General features: G+C 33.5%; 1 long non-coding RNA gene across 1 annotated transcript; it reads right to left on the bottom strand.

Moving 5' to 3' along the window:
- Window positions 1-9831: 9831 nt before the first annotated feature.
- Window positions 9832-18800, bottom strand: LOC116412925 (uncharacterized). The gene is made up of 2 exons (XR_004223929.2): window positions 18610-18800; window positions 9832-10907 (listed from the first exon to the last, which is right to left on the bottom strand). It is a non-coding gene; the product is annotated as an uncharacterized LOC116412925 (long non-coding RNA).
- Window positions 18801-19287: the final 487 nt, after the last annotated feature.

Below are 19287 nucleotides of genomic sequence, written 5' to 3'. Positions count from 1 at the left end.
CCATAAAAATATTGTGAAAAAATATACTTGCTTTTTTTTTAAAAAAAAATGTCGTCCATGCCTTAGATGTATATTTGTATTGGTCTGGGTGTTTTCTATGTATAATATTTATGTATTTACGTTAAAAAGGTAAATCTGTTATGTCAATGGTATTGCTCATGTTTATAGGTGACAGTTACCACTTTTCATAAGACGAGACATTATTCTCTTTCATTTTAAGAACTTACAACTTGGAAAAGTTGCATTAAAAAAAAAATGTAACAGTTGTCTGGTACCCGCAGTAGAAGCACTGTTTAGTTTAAGACTAGATGTCGCTATTTAGTGGAAAGGAAGGGGTGGCGTATTCTATGCCGGGATCACACTGGACTTATTTAGACTGCTCTCTATTAAATAGATTTTCGTGTATACAAGATACCAGAACTCCTGAAAGCAGACCTGGTGAAACTTGTGTTTATAAAATTGGATTATCTGATCGAAGCAAATTTATGCATCAAAATCCAATACCTCTTCATCGCAGTAGCCAGTACGGACACGACTTGTTTATTAAGTGTGATCTCCTATCGGAATTCATATCGCGGTTACACCACAAAGTTTTGATAAGGCTATGCAACATTTTGTAACTCCAAGTTCTAAGAATCCATACTAATATTATTAATGTGAAAGTAAGTTTGTTACTTTATGGGCCTTAATGGCTTAACTAATCACTTTGAAATTTACTATATACGTACTATGTGGGATGCAGAAGGATGTAGGCTACATTTATTTCGTTCTAAAAATATATCCCAGTCAAGCGGGAGTTGTGGATTATGTCGTCTCAGTTGCCGTTTAGGATGATATGGTGTCATGTCGTGCTATAATATAAAAAAACGATATGTATTCACAGTATGAATAGCTAGCAATTGGATTGGAAAGGAATTGTTAGCAATGGGATCTAACAGCCCCATTGCTAGCAGTGGTCTGTCAGGTGGACCTCCACGCGGTTCCCCCTGGAGACCATCGTGGTTAATTCTTGTGAATTCGTCACGATGGGCTAACTGACCTACTTTCATTCTCACCTATCGCCTCTCACTGGTGCCCCGCCAGTGTATACCGTCAGCACAAGCGGGGTTACCATTCCATTATCATCTATAAAAAAAAGTATGAATAGCTATTATGGATTTTATTCAGAGTTTCAAACAGTGCACGATAAAATTTCCAACAAATTGGGGGCACAACTCGCAAAGTACAAGTATCTATTTCGCACAAATATTTTACGCGACTCAACAATTGCGTAATTAGGTACGCGTCATCATCAATCATAAATATTAAAATGCTATTTATACTATTTATTATGCAGAATTAGTAGCAGTATTTAGTTATGATTATATACGCTTACTTTTCATTGTTCAGTACTTATCTAAACGTCACTAATGAAGTAATGTCAGTTAGTAATACTGTGACGGAAAATTTGTATGTTTCTAAGGTCCTAGATGTTTTGACTAGCCGTGTGATTCTGGTATAGAATAGGCCACTCGTTGATTTCCCGTGGCTGTCGTAAGAGCCAACTATAGAAGGGCGAGGGATGGGCAGTAGCGTCCTTCTTACAACATCTCTAAAGCTTGACTGGTTACCAATTCGCCAAATCGTGGCAACTACTGGCAAAACTCTCCAAGGGAGAACCTTATGTTAAGCAGTGTACAGTAAAGGCTGATTTTTTTTATACAACTTAGAATGGCAAACAAATGATGACGATATATTTTGGTTGGAATCTATATATTATGGTTACAATATATTGACCCAATAAAGAATATGTTAAATATAGGTCATTCAATATATAATAACGAAATGAAGAATCCGATAGAAATTAATATATATGGCAATATTGTTGACCTGGTTGGGTTGGGGGGAAAGGGATTGTTAGTAATGGAGACTAAGAATCCCATTGCTAGCAATATACCCAACCAGGTCGACCTCCTCGCGGTTCTCCCTGGAAACTATCATGTTTAATTCCTGATGAATTCATCATGATGGGTTAACTGGCCTGTTCCATTCTCATCTATCATCCTTCACTGGTACTCCGCCAGCGTATCCCGTTAGCACAGGTGGGGTACCATACCATTTTCACCCATTGAAAAAAAAATATTGTTGACCATTTTTCCGTTACCAATGTTCAGAGGAACCCAATATTGGGGGGAAAATGATTGTTAATAATTGGGTCAAACTGCCCCATTGCTATATGCCCCATATACACTGTCAAGTCAACCTCCACTCGGTTCCTTCTGGAAACCATCGTGGCTGATTCTTGTGGAATTAGTCACGATAAGCCCAATCTCCACGTGGTTCCTCCTGGAAACTATTGTTAACAATTCTTGTTGAATTTGTCACGATGGGCTAACTGACCTACTTGGGGGGAAAGGGTCTGTTAGCAATGGAGTTTGACAGCTCCATTGCTAGCAATATGCCTTATCAGGTCGACCTCCACGTGGTTCCCCCTGAAAACCATCGTGAACAATTCTTCTTGAATTCGTCACGATGGGCTAACTGACCTGCTTCATCCTCACCTATCATCCTTCACTGGTACCCCGCCGGTGTATACTGATAGCGCGGGTGGGGTTACTATTTCATTATCACCCATAAAAAAAAACTGACCTGCTTTCTTCCTTCAATGGTGCCCCGCCGGCGTATACTGTTAGCGCGGGTGGGTTACCATCCCATTATCATCCATTAAAAAAAGTCACGTTAGACCAACTGATCTGCTTTCATCCTCATCTATCTTCAGGCGGGGTTACCATTCCATTATAAATCGTTAAAAAAATATAGATATTGGAGCGATTTATTAATAATTTATTACAGTGTGGTGTATATATTATATAATACGATTTTATTCATACTATTGCTTATTACCATGTCTTATATATACTTACTGTAGGCGAGTAAAAAAGATAAAAAAAAAATCGGTGTGCAAAAAAGAAAAAAAGGAAAAAATGCCCACTGTCCGATCATTTACCTTTGGTAAGCGCACGATGTCCATAGACTAGTCATTCTGTAATAATGTACCAGCTGAGGACTATTTATGGACCATCAATCACCAATGACGGGTGAACGATCGATGAATACAAAAAAACTACAACAGTAGTTTAGCGTGACGCTACAAGTAATAAAAGCGATGGAGAGACAAATATCTAAGTCAAAGAAGTAAGTACATTGGTTTCATATCTTGTCACTATGACAGCAGTATGCAAATAGAAATGCAGCAATGAAAATCGTTACTGCGATAATATCGGAATTGCGAGCGAGAATATTTGCTGTAATGTATAAGATTTTTTGTTTCTTTGAAATGGTTTTTGTATTTGCAATTTGGATTTAGGTAAAATTTCTTATTTAAATGATATTAAAATCGAAATTTTCATTCATTTGAACTCTGATGTTGTGTTTATCTAATAGATTGAGCTTAGATTTTTAAACATAATTTAAAATTTTGTTTCAACTGTATTGGAGGTTGACCTGATAGAATAGATTTTATGTATATATATATATAATCAGGTGGCAAACAAACATACATCCCACCTGATGGTAAGCGGTTACCGTAGTCTATGATCACCTGCAATTACCCCACGCTGTCTTTTAGAAAAACCTCTACGGGGACTTCATTTTATAACTTGAGTGTTCATGGAAGGAAACATCTCTGATGGAAACAGTTTGGATTAACTTTTTAGAAACTTGATTGGTGCTCCTAATATTATAGTAAAATAATATGTATCTGTTGAAAAGACCCAAAAACAATTGGAACTGTTTCTCTATATTTATTTCTTTTTTTTGTTTGAAATGTTTATCTTGTACGGTTTCAGATTTAATAATTATGATGTGTGACAAACTTACACACACAGACACTAATATAATTAGTATATAACATCAAATAGGCATTTTTAGAATAATTTTCAAAAAATCTAATTAAGATCGAATAAATTTTAAATATTCCTTATTTGTATATAAAGGTTAAGTATACAGATTCTTGAAAGTTTAAATTTATAGGTACATTTAGATTTAATTTTTTAATTATACTTATTTAAAAGATAATTTCAATGGCTATATATAATTTTCAATTAAATTCATGTTACCATTGAGTCTGTTGAATCAATCAGGCGGTGTAATTTCAGGATACACATATGATATAAGCGTTTGCGTGGAATACCGCATCGCCTGTATAAAGGATATTAGCAATATTTCATGGAAATGTAAAAGTATTGTAATTTATAAAGCAGGAGTTAAATAGCTTCGAAACTTTTATTATTAGGAGTATATTAAAAAATATGTTTTTGTAGATTTTATAAATGTAATAATAATACTGGTTGATTGGTAGAGAGGGAAGGCTATGGTAGTATTAATAGTAAGGAAGTTAGTTCCTATTATCAGCAATGTAGTTCCCAGAGGGGAAAGTTGGTAGAGACAAGTGGAACTGGCCGTCAATTCGACCACCATGCGTTCCGCGTAGAAACCATTGTGTTTAATTGCTAATAAATCCATTACGATGGGCTAACTGACCTGAGTTTTTCCTCATAATTTTATCAACAGGCTGGAGCAACATTCGATCTTCATTGATTAAGAACACCGAACCAATTGGGGTACCGATATTAATTGGGGTAATTTGTTTCTATTACATAGGTAATTTTTCACTAATTTGGTAAGTAATGATAAATAATCATAATACATTTAATATTCTCGTTAGTATACTTTAGTAGATAATATTTAAGAATATACACACACTGGGGCTTACACTTGTTATTTTAAATATAAAATACTATATATGTGTACATATGTTTCATTATCTTTTACAACCTTAGGATGTCCTATAATGTTTATTACTATTATGTTTATTTTTGCTAAGTATTGTTATCGAAGATTTACTGTATTAACATTTATGAAACGTGCTAAATTGTGTTGTCTGAATAGATGTGTAGTAAAAATAGAATATTACACACAATAAAGTTAAATGCGTTACTTTTTAAATTTATTTTTAAACAATAATACAAATTTTAATTAATATTGAAATAATGTTAAGTGACTCCGTGGCAGATTGGTGGGTACATTGTTTTGCGTAGATGAGATCCAGGGTTCGACTTTCGGTCGAGCCAATTTAGAGACCGTATTTTTTTTAATTGGTTCATGGTTGGGTGTTCAAGGTTGTACCCCAAAGGGGAAAAACAGTACTATTTTAATATATTATATTTATATTTTTGTAAAAATAGTTATAGTATTGACTACATTACGATTTAATAAAATGTAAAGATAAAATTTTTTACAGGAAATATGTAACATACTAAGAACATCACATTTATTAACTTTTAGCTTAAACTGAGTATTTTTATTAGTATTATTTTAATTTACTTAATTTTCACGTATTTAGGAAATTTACAGATAAGAATATTATTCCGTAGTTGTAAAATAGAAATTATAAATAAGCATAATACATAAATTTAAACTGAAGGTCAATTCATATAAGTATATACAAATAATATTTAATTATGGAGATTATATTTTACACAATTTGTTTAGTTTTTTATCTCCTTGCGGTGGCGGAGTAAGAATACAATGTATTTGTATGTTATATTGTATTCTTACCAGGGCCGTAGCTAGATCCAAGTTTAAGGTAGGGCAAAATATTTTTTTGGTAGGGCAGAAGCCATTCTTAAGAGTTTTTAAAAAAGCGAAGCCGTCTAATTTTCAATTCAAGGTAGGGCTTTGCCTGAGTCGGAGCCCGCAAACTGGTGCGGGCCAACGCCGTTGGGGCTCGATGGACTTTGAAAGGGAACCCAGGTCCCCAACATTATGGCGTGGCGAGGGATGCCGTGGGGTAGGAGTCCAGCAGTACCCATAAACCTCCCACGGGGCGTATAAGTCATTTCCCAACGTTAAAAAAAAGGGCTTGCCTCTCAATGCCCCCGCCTAGTTACGGTCATGATTCTTACACTTTGTTTTATGTCTTGAATATGCCATATAAACAGGTTTAACACATAGTACCGGCACCAGGTAGTGCGTGATAGAAACGAAGATATCCACAAAAGAACCAAAATAACCGACATAGCCCGAAGGATAAGTAAGCTAAGTGGCAATGGGCTGGTAACATAACTCGAAGAACCGACAACCGATGGGGAAGAAAGGTTCTTGAGTGGCGATCGCGTACGGGCAAACGTAGGTAATTGTAATGTAGGGCGACCCTCCACTAGATGGAGTGACGACCTAAAATGCATTGCAGGGAGTCAGTGGATGCAGATGGCTCAGGGCCGTTCTTTATGGCGGTCTATGGAGGAGGCTTATGTCCAGCAGTGAACGGATAGTGGCTGAAATGATGATGATGATGGCAGGCACCAGTTCCTACAAACAATATTGTTAAAATGTTCTGTATGTTATAGGTAGTAAATTCCCTAATTGTTTGTGGTGAGAAATAAATAAATAATAATAATTTTAACATATTATAATAAACATGTTTACAACTATAATGTCGAGTGGGATAGTCAGATGTATTTTTCAATTGTTGCTTATGTAGTGTACGTAACACTCGATATGCCTTGTGTGAATGTGAGAAAGACTCTGTTTTCCGCGCTTATCTCATTTGGGCCGTTGTGCGTGTGATTATTTTTTTTCTTCAATGGGTGTTTCGATAATGATGAATGGATTACGTGAGCAGCTCGATATGCCTTATATATTATTATTTTTTTAATGGATGATAATGGAATGGTAAACCCCGCCTGCGCTAACGGTATACGCTGGCGGGGCACCAGTGATAGATGATAGGTGAGGATGAAAAGGCAGGTCAGTTAGCCCATCGTGATGAATACACTTGGAATTCAGCACGATGGTTTCCAAGAGAGACCACGGGGAGGTCGACCTGTTAGGGTATATTATTAGCAATGGAACTGATAATCCGCATTACTAACAATCCCTTCTCCTCCTTGTATATTATTACAATATAGTAGTAGGTGGTAAATTTACCGTTGTCTTTCAGAAAATTAAGCCCTAATATTCATACGTTGCCATTTTTAAGGACTAAAACGATGTTCCCTTGAAGTCTGTAAATTCACTGCTACATCCTATCCTTTAAACTTGGCGGTAAAAAATCGCTCTTTGGTAGTTTACCTTTGGAGGGAGAGATAGTATTATTAGTAATGGAAATAAGCAACCCCATTGCTAGCAATTCTGATCGACTTCTTTAAGGTTTCCCCTGGAAACTATTGTGTTTGATTTATTGTTGAGTTTGTTAAAATGGGCCAACTGATCTGACTTTATCCTTACCTATCATTCCTCATTGGTTTTCCGTCAGCAAGCATTAACAGATAGCGCAAGCAGGGTTTCTATTCCATTATTATCTATAAAAAAAAACTTATCATTGGAAAAGACAAATACGTTAATACCTCGCTATATATTTATGTATCTCTAGCATATAGAAATGAACAATACATAATATACTGTGACATTCTTGAGACTAAAGTTTTATGTCTCGCATATGTTGTAATAGAGATTTCATTGGCTTTTTATCATTCAATTCCTATTATTGTTATAAAAGTAATAGTCTTTTGACATTTGAATGTTTAGTATTATGTTTAATCAAATAGGTATCCATGTATGTATATATCAAACTATTTATAATTACTTCTCGGCATCCAAAAGTTGTCTGGAAGAGATCGCTTTTAGCGATAAGATCGCCCATTGTTTTCTCACTGTGATTATTACTTGTAATTGTTTGTGTCTATAAGTTTCCTATTGTAATCTTTTGTAGGAAACAATAAAGAGTTATCTATCTATCCATCTATCTATATACTCGTACACTTTCTTCAGTATACTTACAATCTTTGCAAATTGTAGCAGAATTCGATATTCGATATTCAATTTTTTTTTTTATTTTTGTATATTTTCCATTTAGTAGACCACCAGCTCGTCTCTTATTTTAAAGTTACATAAAAAAATGTTTTGAATGATAGATAATCGACAAACGTCATGGTACTGGTATTACTGTGGTATCACCTATGTACTACCATGTATTACTATGCGGGCACGTTATGTACCAATGACAATTTGGTATTTACAGAATCAAATTTTTAATACTTTTCAAATGTAACAAAAATTTGGTATTTTTATGTAGCAAGTATATATCAAGAATTTTTCTTTCTGATAAATTCTTGAGTGGCGATCCCATACAGAACCTACTACTAGAAGTACTTGTGGTGAAAAACATCACAACCCATTGTAGGGAGTGAGTGCATGTAGGTGGTTCAGGACCGTTCCTTATGGATATTTATGGGGCAGATTTACCTTGAGCAGCGGACAGATGATGATGGTAATACAACTAATACTACTTTCCATCAGTTGGATCGTCAACTTCCTTGCTATTCCATGTCGCATAAAAAAATCTAGGAAAAGTACGTGAGTGCAAGATGTGCCACCTCTTGCTGAAGAACATGCGGGAGTGAAAAACTGGCTTGATGCTATACAAGTTGTGATGGGAGAGATTGAAGGGAATTGTTAGTAAATGGTACTGGAGGCCCCATCAATATATGCTGTCAAAAATATACCTATATATATATATATATATATATATATATATATATATATATATATATATATATATATATATATACCGCTTAGAAAACGTGACTTGAAATTGGCGTTTAAATTTCTGCAATTTTAGATTTCTATAAAGAGAACTATCAACTTCCAGAACCAATTCCATTATTTCAACTTATATTACGAAACTTATATATTCATGATGATTGAAACTAGTTTCACCTTTATTAATAGTAGTTAAAAAATTTAAATAATTGCACCTCTGTGAAATCGATTTATATAAGGTTATTTATCTAAGCATTTTTCATATAAGGAAATTAAATGATAATAATATGTCTGATGAAGACATATGTATACGAAATAGCTATAATAGCTATATATGAGTAGGTATTTTCAACTGATTTCAAAAAGAAAGAGGTTCCCAATTAGGTTTATTTATATTTATCATATCATATCACCATAATCATCATTTCAGCCATTTTCCGTCCATAGGCCTCCCCCATAGAATAATGCCACGCCATAAGGAACGGTCCAGAGTCATCTGCATCCATTGATTCCCTACAATGCATTTAAGGTCGTCACTCCATGTAGTGAGAGGTCTAGAAGGCTACTTCTTCCTTTCCCGTAGGCGTCGTGGGAAGCGCCTTATTAGCGGTCGAGGTATGGGTAGCAGGATCCCGTTTGAAACACCTCCAAGGTCAAGTGCGGTTGCCAACCCGTCTGCCAAGCATGGTAACTACTAGGAACCCCCCCCCACCCCCTAGAGGGAGGCCTATATTTAGCAGTGGATAATTAACGGCTGATATGATAACATTAGTTACTATGCCTCACAAGGTGTATTTTTTTACTACGAAGTTACCGACTAGTTTTTTTTTTATGTAACGAAGATGACAAACAATCCGTTTGAATGTAAACGGTCACTGTAACCTATGGACGCTTGCAACACTAACGGTATCACGTACGCTTTGCTGATTCTGAAGAAACCTTTGGGAAAATTTTGGCAGGGAGTTCATTCCACAGCCTGTGCGTTCGCGGGAAAAAACCCCTCTGAAACAGGTTAGTATTCAGTATTCAATACTTTCTGATCTACTTTAAAAAACTATGATATATATATATATATTACTAGTAAATTAATAGAAAATTAAATTAAATAAATTAAAGTAAATTAAAGAAAGAATAGGATTATAAAAAGGAAAAAATTCTACTGTTTTTAATATATAGATGTATGTAAAATGGTAGTTTTATTAGCAAGTAGACTGTTAATTAAAATTGTGTACCACAAAAACAAAAAAATGATTTCTGAATGTAATTATCTCTTATTACATATATATACATAGAAAGAAAATTTAATTCTATGTTGTAATAATTATTAGGTATATAGATATTTTAGTACATATCTTTATTGAATACAATTATTTCTTGGCAACATCAAATATAAACAAAATCACAGTTTTGGTTATTTTTCATAAAAAATAATTTACTAAACAATTAGTTGAAACAAATAATACAACCTATATCACAATTTTTCGGACTGTTAACTGATCTTTATATTATTATGATAATATAATGATAATGTGTCTTGGACAGGAATTTACCCACATAAGGGTGCAAAACCTTCGCATATGGTCTCCTTCAATAATAATATCCAACTGAATAGCAGTCTTTATATTTTATCAAGTCGCTGAATCAAGCCCACTAAGCCTGGTTAGAATTATATTTAAAACTAGTCGTATTCCGTGGCTTCACCTGCATAAATACCTACCTACCTATCTACGCGTGTACTAAATTTCATTTAAATCCATTCAGTACTTTTTACGTGACAAACTAACAAACATCCATCCACCCCTAGTTAAAAAGTTTCGTATTTATACTATATATTTAAGATATTTCTTATGTTTTATTTTTCTAGTCACCTCAAAATAGCAGTTAATTCTACAATTTTATTAGGGGTATAATCTTAAGAAATAAGGCTTTATAAAGCTCATGCTTATCTAATACTTAACATTTACTAAGACACTCAAAAATAGATGAGTCGATGTAAGCAATTCTATATTAAAAATAGTTACTATTTAAGACAAACAAAAAAAAAAACATTATACTAATATCTATGAAATTACACTTTGGTCATAGATAAAATGTTATGTATGTTTTGGCTCAGCTCTCTGCTAAAGTACCCGTCAATTTTCCAGCATTGGATACGGTGCTATATAAGTGAAAAAATAAATATAACAACAGTCCCACGCATATTATAAAAAAGACGATACAAAAACAAACTATACATTCGGATAAATATATTTTGATTCGATCTGTGCGGCTCATCCGGGGTCCTGGGATGTCCACGCTTGAATATGACCACATTTTCTTTTTTCCTGGAAATAAAAATATAATAATTACTCTTTTACATTGTTTTATGTAACTTGAAATGGTAAACCAGTTGACGACCCACCTGAAGGAAAGTAGGAACCGTCGCCTATAAACATGAGCAGTACCATGGACATAACAGACTATTTCGCCCATGATAGCCCTCCATGTCTTGCCATTCCTAACGTCTTGCCATTCCTAACGACTGAAACACAGTCATGCAAACACAACTGTGTTTTTTTTCTTACTGGAAGAGATCTGAGTAGCAGTCGTACGCATTATAATGGTAGTGGAATTAAACAAAATAATTTTAATCAAATAACCAGTGATATTTGCCATGTGGTCCTGGCATAGAATGGATTATTCCTTGCTTTCCGGTGGGTGTCGTAAGAGATGACTAAGAAAACTTAATGGTTGAGAAATGGGCAGCAGCGTTCCTTTTGAAACATCCTAAACTAACCAAAGCCTAACTGCAGTTGCCAATCCGACTGCCAAGCGTGACAATTACTGGCAAAACCCCTCAAGGGGGAGGCTTATGTTCAGCAAGGGACAGTTAAAGGCCGTTAATGATGATGATGATAATGTTAAACTGTTATTTGTTTATTTAGTTACCACTTTCCATTAAAATGACAACACATGGGCCGTCAGCTTGTTTGATATCCATTCTTTATAGGTATAAAAAAAAAAAAAAAAACTTATCATTAGTATAGAAGTTATCTTGTTCGCCATTCCAAGTTGAATAAAAAATATATGTCGTTTATTTTGTACAAGAAACTATTCATCAATTTTATTGAGAAAAAATTGTAACAACATTTCAAAATTGCAGTAACTGATGCATAACGTAGGCTTTCGTTTTGTACTCATAACAGTGTAGATGTAGTACAAGTAGATATCAAACAGCGAATAAAACGTTTTTGCACTAGTGCACCAATATTATGTAGTTTTTAGTATTTTTTTTTTAACTTGCATTGAGAAATGTCATAAAATGCATATACTTTTGAAAGTATCATTGTATCGATTTGGATGCTTATTATTAAGTTTGGCCTCAAAATAAGCATACAGTCTATTTAGTCATGAGTAGAATGGCGACCCTTAAGAAATCTTATTACGTTCTTTTTGAAGAATCTCATTAGAAAGTATAGAAAATTGAAGTACAAATCTGTGCCTCTAGTGAGAAAGGGTTCAATTCAAAATGGTCACTTTTCAGGAGAGCCAAAAAACTATTTTATATAAAAAAAAAATTCAGTGCTTTTATTATTTACTAATTGAACAAGTCAATGATTGCATTTATAGTAATTTTTTCTCCTCTTTCTTATGGAATTGTCGGTTTTTGTGTAAAACCTATAGTTTTAAAAATAATTCTATTATACCTAATCACAGTTAAGAAAAATGTATTAAAATTATCATGTGAAAATAGTTTTAAGTTGAATTAAAACGATTTTATTGAAGTATTGAAGAAAAACAATGTTGTGTATTTTACGCTATAAAAAATAATCGCTATTAAATGGTGTAAAAGGTTCAAATCGAACTGATTCATTTTACAAAATAATTTTTGTAAAATATTGTATGTTTTATTTCTAATTATGACTTTTTTACCACAAATATTTTGTTAATTGTAGCCTTTTACATGTTTACTATCTCTATTGTTTTTAAAGATATCGTTACGATTCTTATACCATTCGAAAGAAAAAATTTATTACTTATTTAAAGTAGAAAAAAGAAAAAGGCTTGAAGAAAGAACTTGAGTTATACCCTTTCTCACTAGAGGCACAGAAATTATCGCAACATTGTGTGCATTTGATTCTTGTATGAAAACTGTGAAACTATTTAATATAAATAGAAACATTGGAATTGAAAATGACAAATGTAAAATTAGTAATATAAAAAAAAGAAGGTTATCGATATTTGTTGGATTTTTTAAAATTTTGTATAATTAAAATTTAAATAATTTTTTTAATTTATTTAAAACCATGACAAAAGGAGCTTATGTTTTTTTGTTTCTTCAATATGTATACCATATTTCATAAAGATTGATTAAGTTGCAAAGTAACCCAAATTCAGACACATACACATTCATACACACAGACACATACACACAGGCATAAAACACACACACACACACAAACACACACACACATATATATTTAATAATATTAACGGTGTAACCTTAGATTATATAGACAGTGTATCTCCATAAAATGCTTTGAGAAAGAGGGGCAACTTTTTCATACAATTTTACGTGACAAATAGTTATGAGTTGGGGGGAAGGGATTGTTAGTGATTGGGATATAACGACTCCATTGCTAGCAATACACTATGTCAGGTCGACTTCGGCGCAGTTCCCCTTGGAAACCATCGTAGTAACTCATACAGAATCCCTACGATGGGCTAACTGACCTGATTTCGTCCTCATACTTATCTCTCACTGGTGCCTCGCAAGCGTATACCGATAGCGCAGGCGGGTTGCCATTCCATGTTCACCCATTAAAAAAAATAGTTATGAGTGATTCCTTTATAACTTCTATATTTATTTTGTCTTATAATTTTTGCATCTTTTTAACGGATAAACATTCATATTATTTATTAAATACTACGCCAAGATACATTTTATGTGTAAGTATATAGAACACTGGCAAAAAGAACGAGTGAGCTAATTTGACAATTAGCTGACAAAAACTTAATCCGTTTTGAGGCTCGATGCTCCATCTTAACACTTATTTCTAGTCAAATGATTCAAAATCTATCATATTTGTATAAAATTCAGTATTTGTTTGGATTGAAACTTCCGTAGTCCTAAACACTGATTGAATAGTAACGTTTGCATCTAAAAACAAAGTCAATATTGTGACTACGGTTATTAACAGTAGTTAACACGTGGTGTAACTGTGCTAATGGTCTCGACTTTATTTCGGAGCGATAATTTAATTTAATTATAGACAATTTGTGTTAGGTTTTTTTTAATAGGTGAACATAAAATGGTAACCCCGCCTGCGCTATCGATATACGCTGGCGGAATACCAGAGAGAGATGATAGGTGAGGATGAAAGCAGATCAGTCGGCCCATCGTAAAGAATTCTTCTAGAATTAACCACGATGGTTTTCAGAGGGAACCACGATGGTTTTCAGAAGGAACCACGTTTAGGTCGATCTGATAGGGTATATTAGCAATAGGACTGTTGAACCCCAATCCTAACAATCCCTTTTCCTCCATATAATCGGAGTTATATCCTAAATATACATTGTCTGATTATTCATAATACAGAATAAATTTATTTATAAAAGTTAATAAATTAAGTAATTGGCTAAATTATTTAACTTACACTGAGGGGAAAGGAATTGTTAGTAATGTGATCTAACAGTCCCATTACTGGTAATATAACCTATCAGGTCGATCACTGGAGTTATTATTCCATTTTCACGTATTAAAAAAAGATGGTCGATTATATATAGATATAAAAGTCTGTTTCATGGAAAACGATTGACAGAGTATATCATCAGGCAAGGCCAACCTGTACATATATTTTAATGTGTGCAAAAGAATAAATAAATGAAGCAATGTAATTTATAATTGTATCATGAAGATCGTCATATTCATGAGTCGAAAAGATATATAAATAGATAGAAATAGTAAAAAAAAATAGTAATTTTGTATGTTTAATATGAGTCACGCTGATATGACTTCATTATTTACGTACGTACGTACGTATTAACGTAATGTATGTACCTATATAACTGAACGTTATATATGTACATACATTACGTTACGTTTGCCAAAAATACAAATAATGATTAACAGTACGGTGGTATTGTTCGTCGTATTACCATATTATCTGTAAGTATATTGTAAATGCAAAGAATTTAAAAAAGTTGATTCTTGAATTTTTGAGTTTCCATCTTTCAGTTTTGTTTTGACTTGTAGTTCGCATCTTACAAAGTTCTCGAATTTAATATTAAAAAAATATCATCATCATCATCATCTTCCTGTCTTTATCATAATTATTTGGGATTAGTGTCATATGGTTTAATTTACTACCTGCCTGATGTTAACATTAATACATATAAATTTTATACGTATATTTTTTAATGGTAAGTAAGCTGAGGGTCCACCTGATGGAAAGTGGTAACCCTCGCCTATAACTGTGAACAGCACCCATTTGTTAATAATAAACATACCTTTCGCTTTCTATTCTATAACTCCCACACAACATGAAGATTTTTGATATAAACTTTATTCTATGTGATTTTATTTATATATTTCTATTAATAGCATAAAAGCAAGACCACAACACAGTAATGATTCTTGAGAATCTCACGATAAAATCTTGCTTAATTGGAGTCTTGGGAAATTATAAGAGAAAATAGGTACCTAATTGCAGTGTTCACGATCCAAATCAATAATAGTATGTACCCAGTCGATAGCTATGGGTAGATTATTATAATAAGTTATTCTATATGCAAAGCTAATTAGATACGCATTATATTTTTTATTTTATTTACTTATTCAATTATATTTAGTTTTTTTTTATTGTCGAATTATAGGATTTTCTTTTCTCATTTGTCGTTATGTTTAAAAATACAAGTTTTTAGCCTCCACAGTCAATGGCAGATGTTGATAGATTTGACTGTTTATTAGTAAGGCCAAGTCTTGTTATCCTTATATAAATAAATAATAAATAAATAAAATTAATTTTATTCAAGTAAACTTAATAATAAGCATTTTTGAATAGTAATTTTTTTATGAATATAGCGTCCAGTTCGGAATGCAATTTCAGCTAAGAAGAACAGGTAAGAAACATGGCTGTTGCTTTTTTTTTTCAAATAAGAGTTTAGTGTACAACAAAAAAGAATATGACTGGATAGAATGACTATCACAAACTTCGTATTGATAAAAAAAGAAAAAACCTACAACGCTTATTATATTAATAATATAAATATGAATGTATGAAGTATGTTTGTTTGTTACTTTTTAGTGCTTAACCAATCACTATAGAATTTGGTACACACGCACTATATGGAATGGAGGATAAAGAGTATAGGTTATTTTTTTTTATTCCTAAGTAATATAGTCGGCGGGGGGAAAGGGATTGTTAGTAATGGAGACTAAAAATCCCATTGCTAGCAATATACTTAACCAGGTCGACCTCCACGCGGTTCTCCCTGGAATTTATCATGATTAATTCCTGATGAATTCATCATGATAGGCTAACTGGCCTGTTTTCATTCTCATTTATCAGCCTTCACTGGTGCTCCGCCAGCGTATCCCGTTAGCGTAGGCGGGGTTACCATTCCATTTTCACCCAGCAAAAAAAATAAAAGTAAACATAGTCATCAACGCGTACGTGACACGCCTAGTGTTGCGGGCGTCATAGGCTACAGCGTTTACCATCTGACGAGCAATATGCTTGTACGCAATCTTTGTGGTATAAAAAAAAATCCAGTCTCACGGACGATGTCACGGGTAAAAGCTAGTGTGTCATAAAACAACAAATACAGGTAGAAATTGAAACATTAATACTATTTTTAAAATGTCTTGAACTAGGTAAATTTAACACTGTTCCCAAAAACACATGGGTTGAAATATTACAAAAAATTTATAGTCTACCAGTTTTACCAGTGGGAGACTTTGTACAAAAGTCGATTGCTTGGGTACCTCTGTCCAATTTGTGTTTCTACCGTGAAGCAGTTGTGTTTGCATAGCTGTGTTTCGGTTTGAAGGGTGGGATATGGCGTGAATTTACAAGGTACAGAGGAATAACATCTGAGTCCTCAGGAATGGCAACGCATGGGGGTATCATGGGCGAAACAGTATACTCTGTTATGTCCATGGTACTGCTCATGTCTATAGGTGACGGTTACCACTTTTCATCAGATGGGCCGTTAGCTTGTTTGCCATTCTAAGTTGTATAAAAAAAAAGTCTCCATAGTAACTTAACGATTGATGTGTGGATGGATGAATGATAGATGGTGTGACGATCTCAAATGCCTAGCAGGGATTCAATAGACGCAGATGGCTCAGGACCGTTCCTTATGGCAATCTATGGGCAATGCTTATGTTTTTTTATAATGGAATGGTATCTAACGGTATACGCTATCGGGGTACCAGTGAAAGATGATAGATGAGAATGAAAACAGACTTTATAATTTTGATTTCATTCTGTATAGATAATTTCATTTTAAGGATTTATTAAATTACTATGTATCTTATCTAATATAATAAAATTGTAACTACACAATGTCTGTACGTGAGAGATATGTAAGAAAAATTCGTAAGTAGTGTCTTAATAAGATTATCAGATGCCTAAACAATATTTTATAGAAATTTTGTCTGTCTATGTATTCGTAGATATATTTGTTCCGACATTACATAAAAACCACTGCAACAAATTCGAAAGGATTTTCATATTTATGTTCCTGAAGGACTAACTTAAAATCTGGAGTTTGTTTCATTTTGATATGCAACCTAAAAGTGGTCTATTTTTGACTTTTCCATTTATAAATTTTGGGCGTACGATGTAGCGGGCAAAAAGCTAGTTTAATTTAAAAATGAAATGTTTTTTGTTGTCTTTCGGAGGGAACAATAAAGAGTGTCCGTCTATCTATTTAATGTTCATGTGATCTCGTTTATATTATTTACAAACTTACTAAAAGCAAATTACACGGGTTCGCTCGTGTGGAACTCATATCTCCCATTCCTTTGGACGGGTATTAAAATGCTTCATACCAACTTTTCAAGCCTTTTAACTGATCAAACGGTAGAGAAAATTCTCTGCCGTTTGATTAGTTATAAAGTTTATGTTTTTATATTAGTGAAAAGTAGAAGTGTACTCGTAAGTCGTAGAACAATTCGTAAATATTAATTTAAACAACAAACTAAACAACTTACGACTTAACTATTTTACCACACTATTCTATTATTATAATATTCGGGGGGAAGGGATTGTTAGTGATACGGACTATTAGTTCTATTGCTAGCAATACACCCTGTCAGGCCCTGGAAGCCATCGTGCTGAATTCCAGGTGTATCCATCATGATAGGCTAGCTGACTTGCCTTTTTATTCTTACCTATCATACCTCATTGGTGCTTCCGTGTATACCGTAAGCGGGGTTACCATTCCATTATCATCCATTAAAAAAATATTATATTGCAACTGAAGAAACAATAGATTGGAGAGAATTAGTAAGATACAGAAATAAGTGTAGGTAGTGGAACAGTTTGACAATATTAATTTACATGATAAACTGAAGAAGTAGTTCGAGTAAAGACCTTGAGTGAGTTCAAAAAACTAACAATGTAATAATGCGTATATATTTTTAACGACATGCCCAGAAAAGCAAATAATGTCTAAGTTATATCGCTCAAATATCATCTTATTGAGAATGGCAATGTTGTAATTCTTAATGATACATCAATGTTAAAACGAGTTTGTTTCTTTATTAATCAATCCTGTTGGCGTCTTGACGGCTTAACCAATCGTCATGAAATGTAGTACATGGGTAGTATTTGAGATGAAGAAGGATATAGATTAGTATTAGTATTTTTATGTCGATATATCAGCATATCCCGGTCAAGAGGACGACGTCCCGCGTAAATCTATTATTTCGTAACATTAAGAAAATAGCACACAATCTCTTAAGACTTAATTTTTACATTCATTTTACTAATTATAACTTGGAAAGATACGAACAAAACGAGGTAAATAACATCTTACTTTATATTCCGCCAAAGGCTCCGTTATATAACTGCCACAATTGTGTTAACTTCGCCATGCTATCTTGTAAACTGCCCAAATATTTACTGTTCACATTTTGTTCAGTTAACGTCACGGCTTTTCCAGATAATTATTTAGGTGCGTACGCGACCAGCTACGGTTGTGGTTAGTAAACGTATGGTCGCGTAATACCTAAATAGTGTTGCTTGATAATCGATTATTCATTAATCGATATTATTCACTCAATAATCTAAAAATCAATTCGCGTATTGTTATTAATCGATTTAACTGATAGTATACACGTTGTGATAGTATTGTAACAACATCTGACCACACAAGGCTGTGTGAATAAAGGGACAGGTATGGGCCATAAATAAGGTCTTCCGAAAAGAGGACGTTCATCTCAACGATTGGCCACACTATAGTTTAATCGGATATAATCTAATAATCGATTATAATGAATGCAGTTATTATTGAGAGCGTGTTCGAATCAATACTACCAATTACATCTTTGAATTAATGGTAACTTAGTTTATAATCGATTTCATATTTATCAATTATTTGATACCTCTGTTGAAATACCGATTTCGAGTATTAATCGATATCCAAATGATTTTACAAGAAACACTAAGGTAGAAAACCATGAAGGACAATGTTATAATCGGCTCGGTGTCGACA

The sequence above is a fragment of the Galleria mellonella genome, unplaced genomic scaffold (assembly GCF_026898425.1).
Source record: "Galleria mellonella isolate WM207_F2 unplaced genomic scaffold, CSIRO_AGI_GalMel_v1 utg718, whole genome shotgun sequence".
Classification (NCBI taxonomy): Eukaryota; Metazoa; Arthropoda; class Insecta; order Lepidoptera; family Pyralidae; genus Galleria; species Galleria mellonella.
This window is presented reverse-complemented; position numbering and strand designations above follow the sequence as displayed.